The sequence below is a fragment of the Balaenoptera musculus genome, chromosome 1, assembly GCF_009873245.2.
Source record: "Balaenoptera musculus isolate JJ_BM4_2016_0621 chromosome 1, mBalMus1.pri.v3, whole genome shotgun sequence".
NCBI lineage: Eukaryota > Metazoa > Chordata > Mammalia > Artiodactyla > Balaenopteridae > Balaenoptera > Balaenoptera musculus.
In genome coordinates, this window is record NC_045785.1 from 58532468 (window position 1) to 58540917 (window position 8450).

Here is an 8450-nt window from a genome sequence, read left to right on the forward strand (position 1 = left end):
TGACTTGCCCAGGTGAATCAGACTGCAAGCCTGAGCTCTCAAGCCATCATGCACACCGTCAGAGAGTGCACAAGGGCTGGAGCATCCTGCCCAAAGGCCAAGGAATGGCTAACGTGACCCCCAGCCCAGGCCCCAGTCTAACATGGGGTCCCTAACATGGTGGACCACAAAGACCCAGCCAGGTCCAGAAGGCAGCAGCCCTCAGCAGCATTCATTTATCCATTGATAGAGCACTCCAAGGTGCTGGATACCCTTCTAGGTCCTGGGCTAGAACAACAGACCAAGAGCCTGTTCTTACAGAGCTGAGACTATAGTGCAGGAGCTCAACACTACAGCGACAGGAGCACTGGAAGGAAAACAAAGCATCCAGAGAGCTGAAAACCCACCTTCACAAGGTAATAATCCACACAGTTTGGAGCTCAAAAGAGAGCACTGGGGGTGGAAGATCATAGCGTCCTTTCTAGAGATTTCACGGGCCTCTGCTAAATGTGGGAACTCTGAGAAGGAGAATTTGTTGTGGTGCTGGGGTTTTCTTGGTTTTGCTTTTTTTGTTTTGTTTTTTTTCTCTTTTTTTTTGATGGAGATGGAGGTTAACTTTATACAGGACTGCCTCATATGAATTTCTAAAAGCAAAAAATAAAAAAATAAGCCACACACAGTCATCTTTTCCCTCAACCAAAATTTCTCTTTCGGTGGATTTCATTTTTAAAAAGATGAAAATTAATTTTATATTAAAAAAGCATCCCAAGAGCTGAGTGAAAGAGCACCTCACAAAGAAAGATGACTCTGTGGAACTCCAATCCTGCACCCTTCGTCGAATCCTGAACTCTGGCCAGTCTCTTTACCTTGAACTTTTACTTCCCTCTTTTCTTTCACCCTGGAAATAAGAGCAGACAGCTCTCTGATGGTTAAATCAAAGGGCGAACAGGAACCCTATTCAGCAGGTCAGCAGGTATGCACACAAAAAAATGTGGCATGTATGACTTTTCAGGAGATGCATATGAAAGGAAAAATCTAGATTTCTTAGAAGATTTTGCAGGAAATGCCATTGGAATTTATATATTCTCAATCTCTCTTGTTTTTGTTTGAGAGGGAGAAATTCTAGACTAGAAGGTCATCTTCATAATGGTTTTGGAGAAGCCCCAGTTTAATGATACCATTAGCCGAAAACTATTTATAAATCAGACATTAGCAACTGGCATAAAACCCTACTTTCCACTTCTCTCGAATTTGTACTGACAATTTGGCAGCCCACTGTACCCTTGGGCCCGAAAGAGCTATCACATTCTTAAGTCTCTATTTTAGAGATTTTGACAGCGGTGTAGGCAAGAGGCTTAGCTTCAGGAGGAAAGGTCAATAAACGCCCACGGGGGGACCGGCAGGCCTGGACCGCCCACAGGAGAAGATGCACAAATGGCCCCAATCCTCTCACTCACTCACAATTCGAAAAATTTAACCAACCCTAATTACCATTTCTCATCAATGAGATTAGCAAAAATAAAAAGAGCTGACACCCTTCGTGCCGGTGGGGCTATGGGGAGACAGGCCATCTGACACGCTGCTGAGCAGAGGGCAAAATGAGCCAACCCTTCCCAAGGGGCTGACAGGGCCCTGCGAGTCAGCAGTCCCGCTCCCGGGAATCAATCCTCTAGGTCCACCCGCACAAAAGCAAGATGACACCTTTATTTGTTGCAGCGCCGTGGGTGATAGCGAAAGACTGGGAACAATTCAAAGGTCCAGCCATAGGGGACTGGTCGAATAAACCATGCTACATCTACACAATGGAAAACGATCGTGCTGATACAGAGAGATCTCCAGGACAGACTGCTAATTTTAAAAAGCAAGACACAGAACAGTATATATAATATACCACTTTTTGTGAAAGAAGGGGGAAGCATTAAATACACACACACACACACACACACACACACACACATGCACACCCTCATTTGCTTGTATTTACAAGTTGCAGCCTGTAGAGAATGTGGAAAAGGCTTGGACGGGAGCAAGATTTCTCAGTGTTTACCTTTTTATATGCGGGTAAACCATATAAATACATTACCAATTTTTTTAAAAATGGAGAGGTTGTATAAACCATTTTTCACAGGAGTGTGAAGAACAGGACAATCCCAGCTTGGAAGAAACAAAGCTGACGAGGCTTCTGGGAAACCTGGGTTGATGCAGGTGAATTCTCACGTTGGCATCAGTAAATCAGAGGAACCTGGATCCAGAGCTCAGGAGGCGTGCATGGAGAGGTGGTCTCTGCCCTGTGCGATATCACCTGCTGGGTGTGGGTGTCCCTGAGCCCCTTGACATTTATTACAGCAGGAGGAAGTCAGAGAACTGGAGGTGAATGGGAGGCAAAGGCAGAAATGTGAGGATTCCCTCCCAGGCAGCATGCCAGGCGCATTATTTGCTTTCTGGATTTGGACAGTAATGGCTGAAGCATGCTGCTCATCAAATATTTATGTCAAAAAAGAGGGCAAAGCATGTGCCGGAATATTCTCCTTAATTCAACAGAGAGATATTCCTGAAAAGTTGAGAATCCTGGAATTTTGTAAAATCAAATCATACCGTAAATGCAACAGGTAAGTTTGCTCTCTCAAGAAATTCTGTGAGGGACTTCCCTGGTGGCGCAATGGTTAAGGATCCGCCTGCCAATGCAGGGGACACGGGCTCGATCCCAGGTCCAGGAAGATCCCACATGCCACGGAGCAACTAAGCCCATGTGCCACAACTACTGAGCCTGTGCTCTAGAGCCCACGAGCCGCAACTACTGAGCCCACGTGCTGCAACTATTTAAGGCCGTGTGCCTAGAGCCCGTGCTCCGCAACAAGAGAAGCCCGCGCACCGCAATGAAGAGTAGCCCCTGCTCGCCACAACTAGAGAAAGCCCGCGCGCAGCAGCAAAGACCCAACGCAGCCAAAATAAAGAACGAAAGAAATTCTGTGGGAAATCCTTATTAGGAATTGTTATCTCCTGCTATTCCTGTTTTGGGAATCTGAGTTTGCCTGAAGAAAGCTGCATTTAACCAGACTAGATGGGTAAGGCATTCACGTTTCTGCACCTTTGGGCATTTTTCACAAGGTGTGGCCTCTCCATAAAACAGCAGAAGGCCAAAGTCCTAAGTGCAAGCCAGCACCTCTATGCGTAGAACCACTGTCTTAGCAGTTTGACCCACTAAACGTGGCTGATCCTACCTGCTGTGCGGATTGCCCCTCAGGAGAGGAGCCAAGAGGAGGTTAATTCTGAGAGTCTGCTTTCTAAAGGATCAACTTACAAGAGAAGCATGCAAGCAGCAGCAGCAGCTGGCACTGCAAGGGACACACACAAACCCCCTTCCTCAGTTGTCAGTGGCTTTAGCAACAAGGCTCCCCACTTCTTACCCTAAACTAGAAAAGTCTTTCTACACAAGAAGCAGCCACTCATAGGTAAATTCCAAAGGCTCCTGCAGCCAGTGTCCTTTGCATCCTGTCCCCAAGAGGAGGGCCCACAGCTGGTCAATAAACACCATGGATCCCTTTGTCCATTCCCAGGAGGCACCACTGCAGGAGCCCCGCAGGTACCAGGCAATGCTGAGCACGTTTGTTGGTGCTGGACTCAGAGTAAACAACGTCAACAACTGCTCAAGTGCTGGGCTTTACCTGCCCCTTAGGAAATGATGAACTAAAGAGGAAGAAGCCTGTCACAGGGAACACGCACCACTGAATGTGCCTGTCCCAGTAGATACCATCAATTTTACCTTTTTGATTAAAAAGAACACTGGCTCATCCACTTCACTGGCACACACTACAGAGAATGTGGTTGTATTCCTTCATTCCACTGGCATTTATTAAGTACCTACTACGTGCCAGACTCAGCCGGCTCATGTCATTTTGAGGGTTATTGTGGCTGCAGGTGCTGGGAGAGGCAGGGCTGCTGCTGCCAGATTGTGCCTTTGTGTGACGTACGAAAAGGCCAGCCCTCCAAGTGCACCCAGCCTTGCAGGCTTGACGGAGTCAGAATGAAGTGCCTCGTCCTCCTGGCAGAGGCAGTTCTAGCCCAGGACACATAGTTTTTGGAGAGATTTGAGCCCCACTTAACTTCCTTGGCCACCTACTCTTGCGCAGTGAACAATCTGTACAAGAGTTCAAAGCAGCCCTGTCAAGAAGTCACAATCCAACTCTTCTGCTTCTTGGCCAGACATTCAACCTTCCCCTGACAACCTGTCTGAGCAGCCAATCATGACCTTACACACCCACATGAAGCCTCATGGTCTAATGTGCAGGTCACGGTCTAACAGTGCAAAAGGTTTGGGTAGTTTAGGTACAGGACAGGCACCAAGTCTGCTGGCTTCAACACTTTCCCAATTTGCCTGAGGTTCTGGTTGAATAAACCTGGTGTGATGGTTTCATATCAATAAAGTCCTCACTACGCCTCGATAAAGTCCAGGCAGCTTTTGGATCTTGATTCCTCTTTCCATCCTTAGATTTGTTTAGCTCACACTGAGAGCTAAACTGCAATCATTTGTCTCTGAAAAGCAGGCAAACTTTGAGGTCACTGCAAGCTTGGGATCTTAGTCAAAGGGCTCCAGTGAGGTCACTGCAAAGTTGGGATCTTCGTCAAAGGGCTCTTAGTCAAAGGGCTCCAGGGCTAAAGGTTTAATGTCCAGTGCTGAGGGACATCTTGGCTGGTAGCATCTGTAGCTAAGTAAAAGCCTGATTATCCAACATGGGTAAAGTTAAGATTCCACCCCCACGGGCTCATGTGGGTTTGCACACAGCCATTGGGGATGAAGGCAATGCTCTCTACATGGCACGCAAGCGCGGCGATGACCACTGATTCAGAGCCCACCCGGGAAGCATTTGTGATGACACCAACCCAAGTTAAATCAGAACTTACACTCCTCTTCTCAGTCAACCAAGGGGATCCTATGTCAGTTACATGACACTGACTGCAAGAGGAATGGTAGTCTATTCTGTAAGAAAGCAAATGGAATATAAGGCCTCCTGACCCTCTGCCCCAAAGTCACCTGCTTACAATCAATAAATGTGAGAAATTACAAAAGATTCTTAGCAACTGATTCACTAAAGCTGACCTAAAAGAAAACCTTCTTTGAGCTACTAATTCTCCAGCAGAGTTGAAAATATCAAGTCTTTGAACAGTCTACAACACCCTGGTTTTTATTATACAGCAATCCTCCAAAATGCAGACCCATTAAGAGAAGACAAAACCCTCCTTGTCAGGGGATGGCAACCATGACGCTCCCACCTAAGCACTTCTACGACACCCAGTAAAGCCTAACACAATAAGCCAGACATTTAAGTGACACTAGAAATGATTTTCAAGAGAGTCGGCACTAAATGCAATAATCCATCTAGAAGTAACCTTCGGTCAAATCACCTCCACCCTCTGCCCTGGGTCCAAAGCGCCGGGCTCACCGCTCTTCCCTTTATTCCTGAGGGAGAAGTGGGGAGACGGGGCCTGTCGGTGTGAGCTGGCTCTAGAGCAGGACTTAGCTGGTGCCCCCATCTCCTCTCAAGGCCCTCTTTGGGAATCCAGGCATGGGAGAGACCGACTCTACGGATCCCTTCAGGCCTGCTGGGTCTCCGAGGCAATTCTGGCAGCTTTGACTTCTATGGCTGCAGAGGGCAAGGAGCCCAATAAGCCCAATGGCAAGGCACTGGTAATACTCCTCAGGCAGGTCATCTCACCCCCAAGAGGAGACCTCTCCTTCCTGTTTCTCTTGGTTTGAGTTACAGCTTCTGAACGAAACTTCCTCCATAAGGAAGCACTTTTAGCTGGAAGCACCTCCACTGCAGCTCCTGGCAGAGCTCTTAGTGCACAGTATATGGAGTCAGAACAACTCTGGGTCACATCCTCGTCTTGCCGCTTAGGGAGCCTCAGCTTTCTCACCTGGGCTGCTGTGAGGACTGGGCAAGATCATAAATGTAAAGGAGTTAGACTGGGGCCTAGGATGTAGAACAGCTCCGTAAATGGAGTCGCACGATTGTGCTGAAGGTATATTCTTTTACCTATTGAACTCTCCCATTAAACTAATGGCAGGTATGTCTTCTTCGTGACTGTCTTAGAGGCCTCTGACACGTGGTAGGTGCTGTGTACACACAGCTCCTCAGTGCAGGGCTGGGACATGACGGATCTGGGAAGTGACAGTTTCCATAAAGTCAAGGTTGATGAACCGCGTCTGCAGGCAAACCCAAATTTCAAACATCTCTTAAGGAGATAAGCCTGCAAACTTCCAAAAGGGCCTCTCTTTTACTGCTAAATAATTCTCACATGTAACTCAAGGACCTTCGATTGCTATGCAAGCTGGTGGTTTTTCTAAAACAAAACCAAAATCCTGCTATTTGTAGCTAATAAACCAGGTTTTACTGAGTAATTGTTACACAAATGGATTATCTTTTATTTTTTATACATGCTCATTGGCGAAAATATGGGGAGAAGCACCACAATCCCACCATCCATTTCTCTGTACTTTCTTCTCTATGCATAAAGTTGTTTTAAATTAGTTGTAAGCGTAATAATGCACTGTAACTGGGCAACCACCCTTCCCCTACTTAACCTATCCTAAGGTGGACTTCATGGATTATCGATTTTTTTTTTCAAGGTTCTAATAAGAAAGGAAAATGGGACTGAGATCTAGGAGAATTAATTTGTTGAACAAATTAACACTGCACTCCATTTCATGTTTAAAAGACACAATGACAATTGCCTGATTGTATTCTCTTACTTCTTAAGCACTGCTTGACAGGACTATATAAATTACTGAGCCTTTTTAGATTTGGGGGAACCATTAAATTTTCATATAGTTGTTTTCCTGTTACAAAAATAATGTATGCTTATAACATTTAGAAAATTTTAGTAAGTAATAATTTAATGTTAATATTTGTTGAGCATAGACTATGTGTCAAGCACTGTTCTAAATGCTTTGGAGAGATTTAACTCATTTATCCCTCCCAACACCTCACTGAAGCACAGAGGTATTAAGTAACTTGCCCACACGCTACACACCTAGAAGCATGAGCCTGGAATCCATCACTATGCTATGATGTTCTAAGAGAGAAAAGAATCAATAATTTATTCAATCGAGTCCTCCGCTGCTTCAGAGTATAATGTCATAGGCAAGAAATGATTCATAATAATACTGTACCCTTTACAGTCATTTAAAAATATTATAAGCATGATCTGAGTCCCTGCGGAACAATTAGTAAACGAGAAGTCATCTGTGGCACAAGCCACGATTCCAATTGGCCCAATCCTATGCACCTGACATGCATTAAGAAAACAACAGACACTTAAAAGGGTTTGTTTTCAAGATGGAAGCATTTTTTAAATTTTGCACATGAGTCAATGACATGATGAGTAGATTCCCTGAATTAACGGAACACCCAGTCTCACAAAAGTTTACCATCAGTCACAACGCTTTTACAAAACGTTTATGAAATGCCGCTGATCCTTTCCTAAACACTTTTTTAAAAAATATTTATTTATTTATTTATTTTTGGGTCTCCGTTGCTGCGCGCGGGCTTTCTCTAGTTGCGCGAGTGGGGGCTACTCTTCGTTGCCGTGTGCGGGCTTCTCATTGCAGTGGCTTCTCTTGTTGCGGAGCACGGGCTCCAGGCAGTGGGCTCAGTAGTTGTGGCTCACGGACTTCGTTGCTCCGCGGCATGTGGGATCTTTCTGGACCAGGGCTCGAACCCATGTCTCCTGCATTGGCAGGCGGATTCTCAACCACTGCACCACCAGGGAAGTCCCCCTAAACACTTCTTGAGGCTTATCTGTTAGCACTGGACATTAGTACGTGAAAAATAACTGTATACTCCAGGTCACATTTTTTTCATACTTTAATTAAAAATCATACTAGGTAAAAGACAAATATTTCTGTTTCTGTTTTATGTCCTACCCAAGGCTAATAAGCATGACTATTTTAAATATAAATTCTCTTCAAATTTAAAATATGAGTAATGAAATGATTGCCTGGCTCTAAAAATATTATACAACTATAACTTCACACTAAAAGCACATTAAAACTGTTACTCCAGTAATCATAATTATTCATACTGCTGTGGTAGAAACATGACACACATATGTAAACAAATATTTTAGATATTTTAGACAGATAGATGGATAGACATCTTGCTCTATATATCTATAAAACCAGGTAACTTCTTTGGAATTTAATTGCTCTAGCATTCCAGAAGCTTTATCTATCTACCTACCTATCTACCTATCCTATCTACCTATCTATCTACCTACCTATCTATCCATCTATCTATAAAATCAGGTACCTTCTTTACCTGATTTATTTGCTCTATCCAGTGTTTCCAGAAGGTTCAAATTGCCATCTTTTAATTTATCCGATAGCCGGCTGCTGGTCAGTAGATAAAATATCTAATAATTCTGAACATTATCTGTGTATTAGGTGCAAAATGTTTTCCAAAGATTGTTTC

At 44.6% G+C, this 8450-nt stretch overlaps 1 protein-coding gene across 1 annotated transcript in view; it reads right to left on the minus strand.

The window, feature by feature from the left end:
- GNG12 (G protein subunit gamma 12) overlaps positions 1 to 8450 on the minus strand; it is a 126326-nt gene that overhangs the window by 114946 nt on the left and 2930 nt on the right.